This window comes from Narcine bancroftii, chromosome 5, assembly GCF_036971445.1.
Source record: "Narcine bancroftii isolate sNarBan1 chromosome 5, sNarBan1.hap1, whole genome shotgun sequence".
NCBI classification, from domain to species: Eukaryota; Metazoa; Chordata; class Chondrichthyes; order Torpediniformes; family Narcinidae; genus Narcine; species Narcine bancroftii.
The window spans coordinates 251537215-251558144 of NC_091473.1; the positions used below are offsets into that span (position 1 = coordinate 251537215).

A 20930-nucleotide genomic window follows, 5' to 3' on the forward strand; every position below is an offset into this window, starting at 1 on the left:
CACCAACAACTAAAACTCAGCTCTTCTTGCATTCTAGGAGAGAGATTTACCGAGATTAGTGATGAGCTATTCAATCTATCTGGATGGATTTAAGTGCTACTTGCTTTCTGTAACAGAAAAGAGATTAATTTTACATTGAATTACTGAACACAGGATACATTATTCATTTAACAAAGTGCATTTGTATAGAGTCTTTAACAAATTAAATTCTTCCAAGGAACTCTACAGGAGAGTGTTAAACTAAACTTTATAATAAGGAGTTATTGGGACAGGTGATTGAAGGTTTAGCTGCAGAGGCGGGATGGGGGGGTGGGGAAGAGAGCAGAAAAAAGGGATAGGGTTAGATTTGGATTTCAGATTTATTGTCAGAGTATATACACATCACATACAACCCTGAGATTCCTTTTCCTTTGGGTGAGGCAGAATTACCACTTATTTGTAAACCAAAAATCTGTGCTCAAGATACATACATGTGTAAACAAGAAATGTAAACAAGCTGTGCAATAGATAGAAAAAAAAATCAATAAAGTGCACAAGCAAGTCCGTAAATGAGTCTCTGAATAAGGGATCTGATGGTGGAAGGGTAGCAGCTGTTCCTGAACCTGGTGGTGCGAGTCTTATGGCACCGATACCTCTTTCCTGATGGTTAAGAGAGAACCATGGGACACAGGTAAGAGTACTGGCACTGGCATTGTAATGGAGAGACTCAGTAGGTCAGGCAGTGTCCATAGAGAGAAAAAGTCAACGTTTTAGGTAGGGTCCCGACCTGAAAGGCTAACTGATCATTTCTCTCTCTGGATGCTGCAGGGAATCTAGCACATAGATATGAATGATACAAGCTTCTAGGTGGCATTACACAGAAGATTACAGCAGATCAAGAGATCCATCAGGACACAATGTCTGTGCTAAACAACGATGCCAAATTAAACCAAAACTCTGCTGCTTGTAGGCAATGCATAGTTCTGTGTCTATTTAGAATCATTTTCAACGATTGTACCTGCTTCCACCACGATTCTTGGCAGCTTATTCCAGGCATCAACCACTCTGTGTAAAAGCTGCCCCCCACACCTCCTTGCAACTGTCGTCTTAAGAGCAAGTCCTCTAATATTTGACATTTTATATCTGAGGAAGAAAGAGTTGTGACTGGCTACCTCATCAATGCCTCTCACAACCCCTCACTGGGTTGCCCTCTCAGCCTTGGACTCTCCAAAGAAACAAACCTACAATTTCTTAACAGCAGTAGATTGAAAGCCTACCTATGTGGTTTGCACTTATTGGTAAACCAAAAATCTGTGCTCAATGTTGAGAGTTAATCCTTGCCAAGCCTTTCAGTGAGACTATGATGTGGGGCAAGAGAAGAGCAGGCAAACACAAATCAGAAACACCCGGTATTAATGCTCCACATAATTCTCTGACTCCAACCTACATCAACTATACAAAAGCAGACAAAGAATTGCTGGAGGAACTCAGCCAGTCAGATGGCGTCCTTGGGTAGAAGTGGGAATTTCAAAATGCACCATCTCCTCTAGCTTCTTTCTGCCCTTAGGTAGTCTTGAGGGGTTCTGACTCAAAACTTAACTACCCTCGGATGCTGTTTGACCTGTTGAGCAAAGTTCCTCTAATTTTTTTGTGGTCAGTGGGCATGAAAATCTCGTGCTTTGTTTTTCCCTGTGACAAAAATATGTGTGCACTGAATGCTTGTGTAAACTTGAAATTGATTCAAGATCATTTTGGCACAGGCGATCTCTCATGGCTAATAAACTGTATTGGCGTGTTTTAATGTAATGCAAATATTCTATTATTTTAGTTCACTAACCTTTGTGCCTTTGTGCTCTGGTGGCAAAATCAGGGAAGGGGGCTGCCGAGCTCCTCCAGCAATTCTGACTACTCAAGATCTGCAGCTTTTGGATCTCTCTCCATCACCATATCTGTTCTCTTTCACCCTGCACCCCCACCCGCTTGATCGATTGACCATTTGATGATTAAGGAAACTTCTCCTGCATTCATTACCTGACATTTATAACACCTCATACAAGATTGCATTTTAAAACTAAATGATAGAAACAGCTCAACAGAAGTGCCTTAATTTTTAAAAAATTAAACCGATTATATATTTCCATCAACAAAGAGTTAACAGACGACTATTGACTTGTGCCAAGATATTAGTTCAAGCATTTAACAAGGCACAAGTCATTGTTACACAAAAAAAATAAACTAGATTTGTTGGCCACTGCATGAAATATAATCTTCCTGCAGAAACTGTCATTTCTCTGAAACTGTTGCATTAGAAACCCTTCAGGAGCTCTCCAATCTTGCAGAAAGTTTGCTGATCTCAAATCATCTTGCAAACACTGACCGACGTTGGTCAACCTGGAAGATCCCACAAGCGAAGCAACTCTAAGACAGAAAGATATCCCCTTGTATCTCATGGTCATGAGAGGACCAAGGAACAACTCAATTTTCAAATATACAGGCATACTTTCAAATCCCTCCTTAGATACCTCTTCCCATATTCAATCTCATCCACAGTGCAAGAGATTTGCCCCCCATCCCCCCACCTCCACCCAAAACCTTGGGTTTAAGTTGCAATCTTAACTAGAGCATATAACAAAATGGTTTTGGAGAAAGAGGTTGCAGGCAAAAGGCAGAAATCTAAAGGAATGTTATGAAAACAATTGATGAGTTGGCAAATGTGGAAATTAGGATATATTAGAATAAGGAAAGTGTCATTTATATTTTGATTCAAAGAAAAATTTAATTGTGAACTTTGTTTGGAAGAAAGGCTCGTGAAATTTGTCTAAAAGAATTAACAACTTGATTTAAAGCCAAGAGACATCCATGCTGTAATAACAGAATATTCCAGAAGAGTGAGAACCTGTCTGTGAATTGTGCAGTTTGAAATTGACCCAAGGACTGGCTAGACACGTGGATCCTTGGAAAAAAGATAAGCCACAGCTCTGGTAGAAGAATTGGCAGGAAGCCCAGAATATGATATTGTAAACATCAAGATAAGAAGGTATATTGCAGGAAAGATAGACTAGCTTAAAGCGTGGATCAGCACATGGAAACATAGAAAGGTTCGGTCTACAAAGTTGTGCCGAAACATGTCCCTACCGTAGAAATTACTAGGCTTACCCATAGCCCTCTATTTTTCTCAGTTCCATGTACCTATATAAAAGTCTCTTAAAAGACCCTATCATATCCACATCCAGCACCATTGCCGGCAGTCCATTCCACCTACCCACCACTCTCTGCATAAAAAACGTACCTCTGACAACTCACCAGTACCTACTCCCCAGCACCTTAAACCTATCCTCTTGCGGCAATCATTTCAGCCCTGGGGAAAAAGCCTCTGACTATCCACACAATCGATGCTTCTCATCATCTTATACACCTTTTATCTAGTCACCTCTCATTCTGTCACTCCAAGGAGAAAAGGCCACGTTCACTCAACCTGTTTTCATAAGGCCATCTCCCTAATCCAGGCAACATCCTTGTGAATCTCCTCTGCACCCTTTCTATGGCTTCCACATCCTTCCGGTAGTGAGGCGACGAGAACTGAGCACAGTATCCAAGTGGGGTCTGACCAGGGGACTATAGAGGAGCAACATGACCTCTCGGCTCCTAAATTCAATTCCACGATTATTGAAAGCCAACACACCAAATGCCGCCTTAACCACAGAGTCAACCTGTACAGCCTCTTTGGACTCGGACCCCGAGATCCCTCTGACCCTCCACGCTGCCAAGAGTCTTCCCATTGATACTATATTCTGCCATCATATTTGACCGACCAAAATAAACCACTTCTCCACTTATCTGGGTTGAACTCCATCTGCCACTTCTCAGCCCAGTTTCGTATCCTATCACTGTCCCGCTGTAACCTCTGATAGCCTTCGCACTATCCACAGCACCCCAACCTTTGTGTCATCAGTAAACCTACTAATCCATCCCTCCACTTCCTCATCCAGGTCATTAATAAAAATCATGAAGAGTAAGGGTCCCAGAACAGATCCCCGTGGAACACCACTGGTCGCCGACCTCCATGCAGAATATGACCTGTCTACAACCGCTCTTTGCCTTATGTGGGGCAAGCCAGATCCACAAAGCAAGGTCCCCTTGGACCCCCTGCCTCCTTACTTTCTCAATCAGCCTTGCATGGGGAACCTTATCAAATGCCTTGCTGAAATCCATCTACTGCTCTCCCTCATCAATGTGTTTAATCCCATCCTCAAAATATTCAATCAGGCTCGTAAGGCACGGCCTGCCCTTGACAAAGTCATGCCGACCATTCCTAATCATATATCTCTCCAAATGTTCATAAATCCTGCCTCTCAGACTTCTCCATCAACTTCCCAACCACTGAAATAAAACTCACTGGTCTATAACTTCCTGGGTTATCGCTACTCCTTTTCTTGAATGAAGAAACATCATCCTCAACCTTCCAATCCACTGAAACCTTTCCCATCCCCATTGAGGATTCAAAGAACATCACCAAAGGAAGAGCAGTCTCCTCTCACCTCCCACAAAAGCCTGGGGTACATCTCATCCGGTCCCAGCGACTTAACCAACGTGATAGGTCCTATGCTTTCATGTCTTATCCTCTTGTTCTTCACAGATTTGTCGAATGCCTTGGGGTTTTCCTTAATCCTGCCCATCCAAGGCCTTCTCATGACCTCTTCCGACTCTCCCAATTTCCTTTTTAAGCTCCTTCCTATTATTCTTATAATTTTCTCGATCTCTTAAATTAATTAACTAGTTAATTAACTAGTTAATTAATTAACTAGTTAATTAATTAATAGTTAATTGACCAATTGACTAGTTAATCGACTATTAATTGGCTAGTTAAATTAACTATTAATTATTAATCAATTAGCTAGTTAATTAACTATTAATTATTAATCAATTAGCTAGTTAATTAACTAGTTGATTAACCATTCATTAACTAGTTAATTAATTAACTAGTGCAGAAATGTAGAAAGTTGTGTTTATAAAATAGCTACAAAAATTGTTTATGAAAGGACAGCATGAGTTTTTAACTCAGGCAAGATGCTTAAGAAAAGGACATTGGCAGCTTAAATTTGGATGACCTTACGCATGCAGCCTCGAGGAAGCAGGAGTCCCAGTCAAGTGTGGAGGCTACAAAGGCATGGATGTGGACTCATCAGGAGGGGAGCTGAGAATGGGCTGGAACAGAACAATATGACAGGTACAAGTGGGAGATTGTACAGACCCACAGAGAAGACATTAGCAGGAAGAGAATCTTGATTCTATGGAATTCTTCTTGACTAGATTTATTACAACCTTTGTACACTACGGATCTTGTACCCTACCATAACCTCCTTGTCTCATTGGAATGGACCTATGCAGAACTCCATACAAATATCTCCTGAACATTTGCCACAATTCTTCTGTAATTTTCCCTGAGAACATCTGTTCCCAATTTAAGCTTTCAATTTCCGGCCTAATTGCCTCATAACTTCCCTTACTCCAATTAAACATTTTTCTAACTCGTCTATTCCTATCTCTCCCCAATGCTATTGTAAAGGAGATAGAATTATAATCACCATCTCCAAAATGTTCTCCCATTGAGAGATCTGGCACCTGATCAGGTTCATTTCCCAATACCACATCAAGTACAGACTCTTCTCTTGTTGGCTTATCTACATATTGTGTCCAGAAACCTTCCTGAACACACCTAATAAACTCCACCCCATCTTAACCCCTTGCTCTTGGGGTATTTGGGAAACTAAAATCTCCCATTACAACAGCTCTTGCCATTATTACCTTTTTCCAGGATTTGTTTCCTTATCTGGTCCTCTATATCCCTGTTCCTATTGGGCAGCTATAAAAAACACCCAGTAAAGTTATTGACCCCCTTCCTGTTCCTAACTTCCACCCACAGAGACTCCATAGACAATCCCGCCAAGACGTCCACCTTTTCTGCAGCCAAGACACAATCTCGGATCAACAGTCCCTCACCCCCCACCTCTTCTGCTTCCCTCCCTATCCTTTCTCTCAACTCTGCCCTTGAAGTAACCAGTCCTGTTCCTGAGCCATTCAAGTCTCTGTAATGGCCACCACATCAAGTACTGATCCGCACTCTAAGCTCATCCGTTTTGTTCACCATACACCGTGTGATAAAATAGACACACCTCAAACCGTCCGTCTGAGCGCTTCCCTTCTCTATCACTTGCTTATTCTCCTTCACACACCGTCTCGATACTTTCCCTATTTGTGAACCAATCTCCTCTTCCCCAGCCTCTTCAGTTTGGTTCTCACCCCCCAACAATTCTAATTTAAACTCTCCCCAGGAGCCTTAGCAAACCTCCCCAACAGGATATTGGTCCCCCTGGGATTCAAGTCCAACCTGTTATTTTTGTCACACCTACATCAAAAGAGATTGCAATGGTCCAGAAATCTGAATCCCTGGCCCCTGATCCAATTCCTCTACCTCATTCTATTCCTATACTCACTGTTGCTTGGCACAGGCAGTAATCCAGACATGACCACCTTTATGGTCCTGCTTCTCAACTTCCTTCCCAACCAGTTGTCTTTTTTTTTCAGGACCACATCCCCTTTTCTACCTATATCACTGGTACCAATATGTACCACAACCTCTGGCTGTTCTCCCTCCCACTGCAGGATATCTTGGATGCAATCTGAAACATCCTGGACCTTGGCATCTGGGAGACAAACCACCATCCAAGTTTCTTTCCTGCATCCATAGAATCACCTAATTGACCCCCTAACCCCCCATCACTACTGCCTTCCTCTCCCTTTCCCTACCCTGCTGAGACTCTTCGTCACTGTTGCTTTCCCTCAGTAGACTGTTCACCCCACCCCCCCACAACAGTCCTCAAGTAAGGGCACAACCACAGGGGTACTCTCCAGTACCTGACTCTTCCCCTTCCCCATCCTGGATATGACCCACATATCTGACTCCCCTGGCCATGGTGTGACTACCTGCCCATAACTCCTCTCTATCACCTCCTCTCTCTCCATGACCAGACAAAGATCATCGAGCTGCAGTTCCAGTTCCCTAACTCGGTCCCTTGGGAGCTGCAACTCGACACATCAGGGGCAGACTTGGCCATCTGGGAGGCTGGGAGAATCCAGGACCTCCTACATCTGACACCGAGCACAGAACACTGGCCTCATGCAGATACTTCCTGTCCGCAATAACACAGATAAACCTACCTCGCCTCGCTACTGCCCAAGCCTGTTGAGCCAAAACCTGTTACCCTCTCACCCCACGGACTGCTCTGAAATCGTGGCCAGTAGTGAGACTCGATTGCAGGAGGGGCAGGATTGGCAGGGTTTCGTTGCTTCAAATCTGATAGAGAGTAAAGGATGAAAGGGGAGGGGTGGTGTTGCTAACCTTGGGAAATGTCACCGCACAGCACAGATAGGGCTCATCAACAGGCAGAATGGGTGGAACTGAGAAAGGGTGACCACATTAAAGGGATCATATTATAGACCAGGCAATAGTCAGTGGGAATTAGAGGACCACAGACTGTAGCGAGATCACAGACAGATGAAAGAAGCAGAGTTGAAATAATGAGTGATTTTAACTTTCCACGTTCAGACTGAGATTCCCTTACACTAAAAGGACTGCGTGGGTTAGAGTTTGTCAAATGTGTTCACAAAAATTACCTAAATCAATATACAGAGGTCCTAACTAGAGAGAATACAATACTGGACCTCCTAACTGGGAACAAGACAGGACAGATGACAGAGGCCTGTGATGCCCCCTCACTGGAACCCCTGCAGTTCGCATTTAGACCCATCCACTCTACAGGCGATGCCATTGCCACCGCCCTTCATCCAGCCCTCAGCTACCTGGAAAAAAAGACTCGTATGTTTATTGACTTCAGTTTGGCCTTCAACACGATCATACCTCCGTTGAAAGTTGTGCCTGATGGAACTGAGAAAGGGTGATCATATTATAGACCAGGCAATAGTCAGTGGGAATTAGAAGACCACAGACTGTAGAGAGATCACAGACAGATGAAAGAAGCAGATGGATTCTCAACTTCCTGTTGGGAAGACCTCAGACAGGCTGGATCGGAAACAGCACCTCCATCACAATGAGCACTGTCCCGCACCCCCCCCCCCCCACCTCCTCCAGGGCTGCATGCTGAGTCCACTGTTGTTCATTCTGCTGACCCACAATTGTGCAGCCCTAACACAGCTGGAACCACATCAAGTTTACTGATGACAAGACCATGGTGGGCCTGATCCATAAGAACAAGGAGGCAGCGTAGGAACCTTACGGAGACGAAGTGCAGACGCTAACGAACTGGTGCAGAGCAAACAACCTGCAGCTGAACGTTAAAAAAACATAGAAGAGACCATTGACGGCTCTACCGTTGAGGTGGTGAACAGTATCAGGTTCCGCGGTGAGCATCTGGTGGAGAATCTCACTTGGTCCCTTAACACCAGCTCCATAACCAGAAAAACCCAGCAGCATCTCTACTTCCTGCGAAGGTTGAGGAAAGTCCATCTCCATCTCCCCCCACCACCATTCTACAGAAAAGCAATAAACATTGTGAAGGACTCCACACATCCTACAAGTAAACTGTTCTCCCTTCCGCCATCTGGCAGGAGGTACTGAACCACTCAGGCCCTTACGTCCAGAGTGGGAAACCGCTTTTTCCACCATAAGCCATCAGGCTCCTGAACTCCCAGTACAGATGTGCATTATGCACCGTGGACCTTCGGCTTGTGGCAGGTAATCACACCAAGGCATGTGCCTTAATACCTTAACTTGTATCTATGTAAATATGCTCTGCGGTCCTGGAGAAAAGCTATCCCATCCTATCGTGCAAGCATGGTATGAACGATAAATAAAGTTGATTGGACTTGAGGTATGTGTAAGGGAATAATTTGGATCTGGTGACCATAAGCTTCAAGATAATTATGGATAAGTATACATCTGCTCTTTGTGCTAAGATTCTAAATTGGACAAAGGCCAATCTTGATGTTATCATGAAGTATCTGGAAAAAAGTGGCTTGGGACAGATTGTTTTCTGGCAAAGGTGTGCTTGGTAAGTGGGAGGCCTTCAAAAGGTAAAGTTTTAAGAGTGCAGAGTTTTCATGTTCCTGTCAGAATTAAAGACAAGTCTAACACATATAAGGAAGCTTCGTTTTCAAGAGATCGTGAGGCCCTGGTTAAGAAAAAAAATCTACCGAGAATGCTGCCATCGGAGAGCAGCAGCAACCATCGAGGAGCCACACGCTCTGTTCTCGCTGCTGCCATCAGGAAAGAGGTGCAGGTGCCACAAGACTCGCACCCCCAGGTTCTGGAACAGCTGCTCCCCCTCCACCGTCAGACTCAATCAGAGACTTGTTTAAGGACTCCTGTGCATTTTATTGCTTTTATCCTCTACGTAATGCACAGTTTGTTCACATTTGTTATCTGTTTACAGTTCTTTTTATTTGTTGTGTACAATATTTTTTTTTGCACTATCAATAAGTGGTAATTCTGCCTGGCCCGCAGGAAAAAGGATCTTGGGGTTGCATGTGATGTCGTGTACGTACTCTGACAAGAAATCTGAAAAAGTATAGGGCAGATATTGGCGGAACAGAACAAATGAGGTACTTGGAGTACAATAAATTCAAGAAAACATAAACGAGGAAATAAGGAGGGCCAAAAGAAAGCATGATGCAACTCTGGCAGACAGAAAATCCAAAGGCAAGGGACAAAAATTGGTCCTCTGGAAGATAACAGTGATCATGAAGCCAAGCGAGATCTTAAATGGATTTTTTTTTACTTGGGAGATGGATTCAGAGGACCAAAGAGGCAAAACAGCAGCGAGGTCATGGACCCTGGTATAAAGCTTACAAAGGAGGAGATGCTGTTTTGAGGCAAATTCATGTGGATAAATCCCCAGGACCTGACAAGATGTACCTTCCGACCTTGAGGGAGGCTGGTGTAGAAATTGCAGCGGGCTTGGCAAATTATTTTTAAAACGTCCTAACCCATGGATAAGGTGCCAGAGGATTGGAGTAAAGCCAATGTTGTTCTGTTCTTTAAGAAAAACTCTTAATAAAATAATCCAGATAATTCGAGGCCGGTGAGCCTGACATAAGTAGCGAGCAAGTCATTGGAAGGCATCTTGAGAGTTCAGATAAACAAGAACTTGGTTAGGAAGGGAATGAGGCCCTTCAGGGCTTTGTGCATGGTCGGTCTTGTTTAATCAACCTTAGAGTTTTTCCAAGGAATGTTGGTGAAAAGTCAGTGAATGTTGTCTACATGGCCTTTAACAAAGTCTCCTATGGGATGTTAGTCAAGAAAGTTCAGTCACTCGGTATCCAAAATGAGATAATAAATTGGATTGGGCATTGGTTTTATAGGAGAAGCCAGAGAGGGGTAGCTGAGGAAAGCATCTCTAAATGAATGCTTGTGGTGGGCCTCAGGGATGGGTGCTGGGTCCATTATTGGTTATCATCTGTATCAATAATCTGGATGATAAAGTGGTAAATTAGATCAGCAGATTTACAGAGGACACTAAGATTGGGGATGTGGTGGGCAGCAAGGAAGGCCTTCAAACCTTGCAGAGGGATCTGGACCAGCTAGAAAAATGGCAGATGAAATTTAATGCAGATAAGTGTGAGGTATTGCGTTTTGGAAGGACAAACCAAGAAAGGACATACACAGTGAATGGTAGGGGCACTGAGGAGTGTGGTAGAACAGGGGATTTGGGAATATAGATACACAATTCCATTAAAGTGGCATCACAGGTGGATAGGATTGTAAGTAGAGCTTTTGGCCTAATGGCCTTCATAATTCAAAGTATTGAGTATAGTTGGGATGCTACATTGAAATTGTACAAGACATTGGTGAGGCCAGATTTGCAGTATTGTGTGCAGTTTTGGTCACCTAACCACAGGAAAGATATCAATAAGATAGAAAGTGTGCCGAGAAGATTTAGAAGGACATAGCTAGGACTTGAGGAGCTGCATTATAGGGAAATGTTGAACAGGTTAGGATTTTACTCCCTGATGCGTTGGAGAATGAGCAGAGATTTCATAGAGGTATTCAAAATGATGAGGGATATAGATAGGGTAAATGCAAGAAGGTTTTTTCCACTGAGGTTGGATGAGACAAGAAGAGGGCATGAGTTAAGGGTGAAAGGTGAAATGTTTAAGGAAAGCATTCGGGGAAACTTCAGGCAGAGTGGTGAGAATGTCGAACGAGCTGCCAGCAGAGGTGGTGGATGTGGGTTTGATTTTGACATTTCAGAGAAATTTGGATAGATTCATGGATGAGAGGTGTATGGAGGGGCAATTGGTCTGGGTGGGGGGTGGATAGGACTGGGTAGAAGAATAGTTTGACATGGACTAGATGGGCCAAACAGCCTGTTTCTGTACTGCAGAGTTCTAGGTTTTATCCATGGCCACAAAGTATAACCACTGAAATGAGACACCAAATAACCCAACAGAATGCAAAGGCGGCTTGCTGTACGGAAAATTTCTAATACTTCTCCAAAAGAGCAAGAACACAACCTCTAATGTCAACAGTTCTACTAATCTAGGAGACAATTGCTTCAGTATTACTAATGATGTGCTCACTTACAGATCTGATTACTGGCATAAATATTTAAATCTCTGTAGATAAATGACTTGAGATAATAAAAATATTGACAGAGGAGCATTAAATTTAGCACTTTGTCAAAATGATACCTTGAACCAACAGATTCACCACTGGACAGGATTAGCGATTAGCAGGGCCACCTTTTGCTTTGGCTCATCGACAATAACCCTTTCTTGGGTGATTTCAGAGGTCCTTTATGAGTTCCGTCCAAATTGGGTGAAGACAGCAGATTCCCATCCCTAAAGAGAATTGGTGAACTAGTTGAATTTTTACAATGGTCCTGATGCTTCCAATTCAGAAAGGTACACGATTTCCATTCCCAATTTATTCACTTCACCAAATTTAAGTTTCCCAGCTGTCTATTGTTAGATTTGAACACACCATCTCTAGATTATTGGTCTTAGTTTACTGGCACAGTGACATACCACATTATCTTACTCTTGGAATCGGAAGTTCATATCCTAGTAAATACACCGTTAGCGATCATTAATAGAACCAAGTGAAAGTGCTTTGCATCTCTTTTCTATTGGTTTTGGGCGATAGATGCAACTCCAGAACAATATTCAAGACAGAATGATAGTCTGGCACAGTCTAGAGGGGCCTGTTTCTGAGCTGGAATGTTCAGATTTTTTTTCAGATTTATTGAAAAGTTGCATATATTATATCAGACAACTCAGAGATTCTTTTTCCTGCAGGTGAGACAGAATTACCAGTGCAAAAAAAACCACAGAATATACATGTTAACCGATAACGAATGTAAACAGACTGATTGTGCAATACAAAGAGAATTAACAAGCGCACAAGAGTCCTGATTGAATGTGTTGTTGGGGAGTCTGAAGGTGGAGGGGGAGCAGCTGTTCCTGAACCTGGTGGTGTGAGTCTTGTGGCACCGACACCTCTCTCCTGATGGCAGTAGTGAGAGTGTGTGCTGGGTGGTGTGGGTCCCTGATGGTTGTTGCTGCTCTCCGACGGCAGCGTTCCCTGTAGATGTACTCTACAGTGGGAGCGATTTTACCTGTGATGTCCTGGGCTGTGTCCAACAACTTTTGCAGGGCCTTTCACTCAGGGGTATTAATGTCCCCATACCAGACCATGATGCAGCTGGGTGGTGTGGATCCTAGGTGATTGATAATGTTCCATGGTTAAACATCAATTTCACACAGTGAACACTCCAGTGCACAAATTCATCAGCAAGTTTCCTTAGGTAGGCAACTTTGGGAATGATAGGAAACTGAGATTCTTGGATCACTTCCACTCAGGCAGGAATGACTGGGATTTGAGTAGATCCTTTCAAATAATGAAGGGAATTGAACTGGTAGAGATAATTCCGTTGTTAGGGCAATGACCACCAGCCCATCCACTTCAAGCAGGCAGGGATTCTCAACATTTGGACAAAGATTTCAGTCACCGAGTTGTGGAAGCTACAGGCCAAGAGCTGGGCGATGGCACCAATGGAGTTAGAAGCTTGATGGCAGCATGGACTTTTTTTTAAATTAGACATACAGCACGGTAACGGGCCCTTTTTTTAGTAGACATACAAGCACAGTTGCAGGCCCTTTCAGCCCACAAGCCCGTGCTGCCCAATTACACCCAATTGGCCTTCAACCCCAGTAAGTTTTGAAGGGTGGGAGAAAAACTGGAGCCCCTGTCGAAAACCCTTGCAGACACGGGGAGAACGTACAAACTCTTTAAAGACTATGTGGGATTGAACCCCAGACACAAACGCTGGCACTTTAACCCAGTTGTACTATCCGCGCCGCCCATTATGAGCCAATGGGCCAGTTTCTGGACTTTTAGTGCATGATGCTTCACCGCAGTACAAATAAGAAAGTTTATTGCCATCTCCACAAGTATCCGATCAGATACGCCTAAATCTTTAGTTGGTGCACCCACACAGATATGCAAAATATGGCAACTGCAAATTAAAGCATAACATGCAATGAGATAGAAAAAAAAAAAGACCATAATCATGAAAGATCAGATAAATAAAACTGGAAATCTGAATCAAGTCTCAAGATGAAGGACGTTATGGGAAAAACATACTGAAAGATTCAGGGGATGTGGGAGAATAACATGGCCGGGAGGAGAATGCAGCTATTGGGAAATGAGAAAAAGCAAGAAACTGGAGATACAGGAAATCTGAACCAGGCCAGAAACACTTAGCAGGTCAGGCAGTGCCTGCAGAGACTCGAGTTAAAGTTTTGAAAGCAAGTGACTGAAGGTGAGGATAAGTTTTACAGAGGTCCCGAGGGGAAAAGTTTTTTTTACACTCACAGAAAGTGGTTGATGTCTGGAACCTGCTGCCTGAGGAGAGGGTGGAATCAATACAGTCACTATATTTCAGGGGCATTTACACAGAAGGTTACAGACCTAATGTGGGAAAGTAGGATTAGTGCAGATGGGCACAAAGCCCAGTGTGGAGGAGCTGCATATCTATGATAAATATCGACAATAGCAGTTAGTGCAAAAGAAAAGTGACATCGAAGGATGCCGACAGGTCGTTCGGTGGTCCTGGAGTAGTTTGTGGCTGGGGTACATAGCTGGTGCTAAGGGAGGTGTATTCATGTGTATTTCCCCCCACCCCCCGCCACTATGAGTTATTGTGTACAGCCATAGTCCCAGCTTCGTTAGCATTAAGTGGTTTTGTCTCCAGCGATGTCAGCAAGCGCGGTTGTTACATCAGGGGGGGGGCGGGGAGTGTGAGGGCGGCTCGTGGAGGTGGTTCATGGCATCTATGGCATCCACCTCCCACCCCCCCCCCCCCACCCGCTGCATGTTTTCAAATGTCAGTTTGTGGCCTTCCCCCACAAACCTCACAGTTCCCCTAAGTTTCCTTCGTTCTGACACCAACTCTGTAGTACGAGGAGCCTGAGAGCCATTGGAAAATTTGCTGCTCTTGAGCTTTGAGGTGCTGGACTTCAAGCTACCTGAAGGTAGCAGGGAGAAGAGGGGGCCCTTTATGCTTTACACAGCAACCCTGAAGCAAAACCATCTGAAAAGTAATTGAACCTTGAACCCAATTGGAAGGAGACGAGGTTAGGTTGGTCCTACCAGAGAACCCATGGGCTGAATGGTTTTCTTCTGTCCCAAAAACCTCCGAAACAGATTGAGAGATTTTAGCTGCTGGTTGAGCAGTGAGCTGAATCTTTGAAAGCAGATCGCAACCTGACTGGGAATTAAAACAATTTAAACATTTAAATTTAAGTCAAATTTGGATGGTATGGTTAGCGCAACACTGTTACAGCGCCAGCAACAGGACTCCGTGTCTGGCACTATCTGTAAGGAGTTTGTATGTTCTCCCCTGTGTCTGCGTGGGTTTCTTCCAGGGGCTTTGGTTTCCTCCTACCGTATTGAGGCTGTAGGTCAATTTGGTGCAATTGGGCCTGTTACCATGCTGTACGTCCTAAATTTAGATTTTAAAAATTAAACATTTTATGTACAGCCTGGTAGAACCCTATTCCAGCTATTTAAACTCATCCCACCTAATAACTCCCAAATTCACTTCCAACCCTACATGTTTTGAACAGTGGGAGGAGTACTCACAAACGCAGGGAGAATGTACAAACTCCTTACAGAGAGCCTATTAACTAGTGATCTGGGAGGATTTATGTCAATTTAACCCGGGGAGGTCCACCAGTTTGGAGCATGACAAGAAAAGGATGTTTCACATAGAACCAGGGGCATTTACAGCGCGCAAGGCCATTATGCCCATGGCGGCAGGTGGGAAAGGCCGACCTCCCCCTTTACAGCAAGGTCACCAATGCAGGAATGAAGGGTTACGAGCCCAGAGGACCCATAAACACAGCAGCAATAGATATTCACCAAGACAAATGGCACTTTCAATGATCTTTAAACATGAAAATAGAATCAAACTTTAATTTATCACTAACATACTTAACCTAACTTAACCCCCTTCTAATTCTAAGCACACGCATATGTAATGTGTGTCTAAGTTCAGAAAGGTTCTTTGTTTCACAGTCCAATCTCACATCTCATTCCTCCAAGTTCACTGGTTGCAGACAATTCTTATACTGTGCACAGAATTTAGCACTTATAAAGTTCACCAGGCTTTGGTGCTTGAAAGGTAAATGGTTACCGCTCAGAAAGGTTCTTGTTGGATTTCAGAGAGAGATTTGTTGTTCCAGGACATCCACAACTGATTTCCTGTAACCAGCCACTTGCCCCATCAGGGTTCTCCAGATGATAACCTCTTTTTTTTCAGGTCACCACAGAGATCCCTTTTGTTTCTCTTATTCCAAGTGAAACATTAGACAGCCGGTCCTCTCCTCTTGCATGAACCACAAGGACTTTGACTAGGCCATTTCCAAACTGGCATGCCAGCTTGTCTTGTTCCAGTCCCAGCTACTTCTGCTGGCTGTAACACTGTACAAGTGATCTCTGTGTGTCTCGGTCTCCCCCTCTCTCTTGCAAAACCACATGACCCTCTTATAACAGCAAGATCCCCTCCAGAGAATATGCGGCTCCAACAAGCTCTTTCATCTATTGCTTTTTTGTAAACAACAATCCATTAGTGAAGTCTCTTGAGCACTCGTCAAAGCTCTTGCAAAATCTCGGCAGCCCCGATGTCTAACATTAGCAGAGCTCCAGTATTTCAAATAAGATCTGTATTAAAGTGTTTGTATGTAACCTACTCTAACGAAACTTTCTCAATTTATCTCCCCAAAACATATCTATATACACTGTCACAACAGCACTACAGAGTTTGGAAGAGAGCAGGTCTGGAAGACTGTTATGGAAAACATACCAAGGTAGATTTAAGGAGAGCCTATCCATAAGCATTCATAGGTTGACGCACTGCAAGCAGTTAGCTTCATTTGATTGGTAACAAGAGAAACTTTGTTCACTAAGGGTACAGTGGGCATGTCGTAATCCTGGCAAAAGGTGCATGAAAGAAAACCGGGGAGAAAAATAGAAGGGTAACCACAACACAGTCAAAGGTACTGTTCTGGGAAAAGGGACAGCACATGGTTGGAATTGAGAACAAAAGCCAAACTATTACATTGCTGAATGTGTGGTTTTGACCAATAGATTGCAAGAAACAGGTGGAAGAACAGACAGAAAGACTGCCGGCCGCCATTGTGCTAACTTTCTACAGGAGCTTTATCGAGTGTGTCCCGGTCCACTGCAGCACAGTGTGGTATGGTTGCTGTGTAGAGCATCAGATTGGAAGTCAATCCACGGGACCATAATAGCAGCAGAGAGGATTTCTGGGGTTGCCCCTCCTGAATCGATGAGATTTACCAGGATCATTGTTTAAGGGGCTTCACAAAATCATTAAGGACCGCTACCACTGGGCAAACGGCATCTTCTAGCTACTCCTTTTGGGAAAGAGATGCAGGAATATCAGAGCCAGAACCAGCAGGCTGAGGAAATGCTCCTTCCCACGGGCAGTGAGAATGCCAAATGACCATGGAAAATGAGGACCACAGAACGGTGCTTCATCAGGTTGTACTGGGGTGCAATCAGATGACAAACAAACGGACTTGATCATTATACTGGAAAATAACAGTCTAGGATTGAAGAGTGTTGTGTGTGAGGAAGGAGAAGGGAATTCCTGAAGGATTTTTTTTTTAACAACATGATTGAAGTCGATTCCGGCCATTGAAAACCCACCCTGCTCAATTTCACCTAATTAACCTACAACCTTGTATTTTTTGGAGGGTGGGAGGAAACCAGGGTGCTTGGGGAAAACGTACGCAGGTCACGGCAAGAACATTCAAAGTCCTTATAGGCAGCGCTGGATTCGAACCTCGGTAGATTGTGCCAAACAGAGGAAGGGGAAGAGCAGTGGGACCCATTAGGGCATAATCCAGCAGAGAGCTGTTGGGGAACTGTACAAGAGCGAGGCATGGATTCGAATCTTTGTAGGTGGCACGGCAAGATAGCCACTTTAAAAAAAATGCACAAAGCTTGACGAGAGAGAATCAATGATACACAAGTAAAAATGTGACTTATTAGAAAATGTAGGTTCCTTGATTAGCACCTTGGCCTCATTTGAAGGTTTGAGGCCAATATTCAGGAAATATGTCAATAGCCTTGGAAAGGATACAGATGACGTTCACTAAATGAGTACCACAGTTACCAAAATTTCAAAGTAACATTTTTTTAAATAAAAGTCTACTGACACCGTGATGGAAGAGCAATACACAAAAGTGCGGGAGAAACTCATTAGGTGACTCAGCATCCACAGGGAGCAAAGGTTTACAACCAAAGTCTCCAGCCTGAGCCCTTCACCAAGGCAAGAGAGGAGGAGAATATCTTCAGGGTAGGTATGCAAAGGTTGAGAATGTTAAGAAGATTTTTAAATCAAAGTATTCAAAATTCTTAGTAAGAATATATTCCCATTGGCAGGTTGGTAACAGATTAAAGAAAATAGCTATTGGTGATGCAAGGAGGGAAGTGAAGTTACCATTGGGTGGAACAAACCAGAGTAGATTGTCCTACACATTGTATCACGTACAGAGCTGAAATTCTTGCTTGCTGCAGAATACAAATCACGAGAGAGAGAAAATAATAAATATGAAAGAATTCACTACCTGAAAATGTAGGGCAGGCTGATTAAATAAAACGATCAAAAAGGATAAATATTTGATTGTCGGGCTGTTAAGGAACATGATGGAACAAACTGCATGGTCTATTCAATGAACTAAATAGGCATCAGGACCAACCGGTCGGTCTCATCCCAAACTACGTGCTTCTGCGGATCTGACACAGTATGATGCCCCCAATATACCCGCCCTCTGATAATGGGGATGTGTCGGGACCATCTCCTGCATCCAGTTCTCCCGTTATGGTCTCTTCTCCATTGGAGTGACCGGACCCAGACCGGGAGATCACTTCGAGCACCTCGGCCGTCTGCCACAAATAGCATGGATCTCCCAATGGCCACCCACTTCAATTTCCTGCCCCACTCCCTTGCTGACGTGTCTGTCCGTGGGCTCATGCTCTACTAGACTGAGAACACTGACAAATTGGAGGAACAGCACCTCATCTTCTGTCTGAGCACCCTCCAACTGGGTGACATTGACATCGATATTTCAGTTTCCATTAGAACCACCACCCCCTCCTTTTCCCTGTCGGCCTTTCAGAGCCAAAAATCAATTCTCACCTTTCCTCTCATAAAATCCAATTAACACCTTTTATCAGTTGGTCTCTACTCCTCCCCCTCCCATCCTTTCCTTTATCCCCAGCCTTCCACGCACAAGTCTGTCTCCTTTTTCACTTACACCTTGTGGAAGGGCTCGAGAACTAAATGCTTTTACCTCCGACGGACGCTGCGAGACCGGCTGAGTTCCTTCAGCATTTCAGTGTTTCTTTTACAGCCAATCCCACTCCTCCCTCTTCTAATCCCATTGCAATAGAATGTCTGCCTGGGCCTCGAGGGAGCTTCGGACCATTTCTGTGCTCGAAAAAGTTGGACAAGACCCATTCATGAACCAGAGCAACAACCATGAATGGGACATGGGACCTCCAGTGAGTCCAGACAGGAGCAGGTAAAGGTGCATCACTAGAGGGTGGTCTGAAACCACAAGGCACCAATCACACCACCAGGGGCTGCATTCAATCCTCCTGTGCAGACAACAGGATTATCGTTGGCACCTATCCAAGGCAACCAATTGATCAGCATCCCCGTTCAACCTGTCGACCTGGAACACAATGGCCATTTCTCATAAACATCAGTAAGATGGCATTCAAACAAATTGTCGACTAATAAGCGGCTGGCAGACCAACACAACTGGAGGGTGTAGCTTTTAATGGACAGGAATACAATGGTCTCAAGTTCAGGAGACAAACTCCAATCTCGAAGAGATTGGTGGGGAATCTCGTTCAATCCCTGTGGATGAGAAAGCCACGTCCCTCCTTGCTCCAAAACCATTTCATTTTTTTTAAATCTCAGCTATTTAAAGAAAGGATTCGATCACTACACCCAACAATAGCAACGAGGCAGTGAAAGAAACAAGGTGGAGAAAGAGAGGGGGCGGGAGGGAGAAGCAATTCTGAGCAACCGGAGCCAGTTCAGGATTCCTGGCTCCGGTTGGGGTTGAGGGGGGGAGGTTGGGGTTGAGGGGGGGAGGTTGGGGTTGAGGGGGGGAGGTTGGGGTTGAGGGGGGGAGGTTGGGGTTGAGGGGGGGAGGTTGGGGTTGAGGGGGGGAGGTTGGGGTTGAGGGGGGGAGGTTGGGGTTGAGGGGGGGAGGTTGGGGTTGAGGGGGGGAGGTTGGGGTTGAGGGGGGGAGGTTGGGGTTGAGGGGGGGAGGTTGGGGTTGAGGGGGGGAGGTTGGGGTTGAGGGGGGGAGGTTGGGGTTGAGGGGGGGAGGTTGGGGTTGAGGGGGGGAGGTTGGGGTTGAGGGGGGGAGGTTGGGGTTGAGGGGGGGAGGTTGGGGTTGAGGGGGGGAGGTTGGGGTTGAGGGGGGGAGGTTGGGGTTGAGGGGGGGAGGTTGGGGTTGAGGGGGGGAGGTTGGGGTTGGGGGGAGGTTGGGGTTGGGGGGAGGAGGTTGGGGTTGAGGAGGGAGGTTGGGGGTTAGGTGGGGGGGGGGGAAGAAGACTTCAATCCGAAGGAATTGGACTCCGAATGAAACCACGGGCTGAGCGACCGCAAAAATCAGCGCATTTCGCAAAATAGCCCCTTCAACTTTGCCGGAGTCAGAAATCACTGGCTTTTGTTTTCAAAGCCTCACGTCACGTTAAACCCCAGTAACAAGCCCCTCTTTACAGAAGGCATCACCCCCCCCACCCCACCCCACCCTACCCTCGCCACCCCAGCCAGAAGGTTCCCCCACCCCCTTAAACGAATAATATACATTTTTTTTAATAGAAAGTTTTAAGGAAAGTTACGGGAAATGGAAGTTTGGGGGCAAAACTGGTCGCCTGCGAGCTTTCCTGGGCAGGGAGGGGATGGCGAGGTGCGGGGTTGATGGAGCAGACACTCACACACTGGCCGCGTCGGAGAACTCCTGGTGGAAGCGGAGAGTTTCCTCGGGCCGCCGATCCCCTCCGATTCATTCGCCACTGGAGCCAGACTGACGCCAGGTTACAATGTAACCAACCCGGCGGAGGCCCGCGCCTGCGCACTGCGGCCGGAGGAAGAGGAAATTGACCAGCTGAAATTGACAAGCGAGGCTGCGCCGAGGGAGAGGAGGAAACTTTCTTGCCGGGGTGGCCGGGGAGAGCGAGGGCGGGGGGAGCGCTGGGGCGGGGGGGGGGAGCGCTGGGGCGGGGGGGGGGGGGAGCGCTGGGGCGGGGGGGGGGGGGAGCGCTGGGGCGGGGGGGGGGGAGCGCTGGGGCGGGGGGGGGGGAGCGCTGGGGCGGGGGGGGG

General features: G+C 45.3%; 1 protein-coding gene across 2 annotated transcripts in view; it reads right to left on the reverse strand.

The window, feature by feature from the left end:
- The window catches only part of LOC138765193 (solute carrier family 45 member 3), a 139102-nt gene extending 118396 nt beyond the window's left edge, over nucleotides 1-20706 (reverse strand). For both annotated transcript variants that reach the window (XM_069942120.1, XM_069942121.1), the window contains exon 1: nucleotides 20546-20706. The gene's annotated coding sequence lies outside the window, so the exon portion shown is untranslated. The remainder of the gene's footprint in view (nucleotides 1-20545) is intronic.
- Nucleotides 20707-20930: the final 224 nt, after the last annotated feature.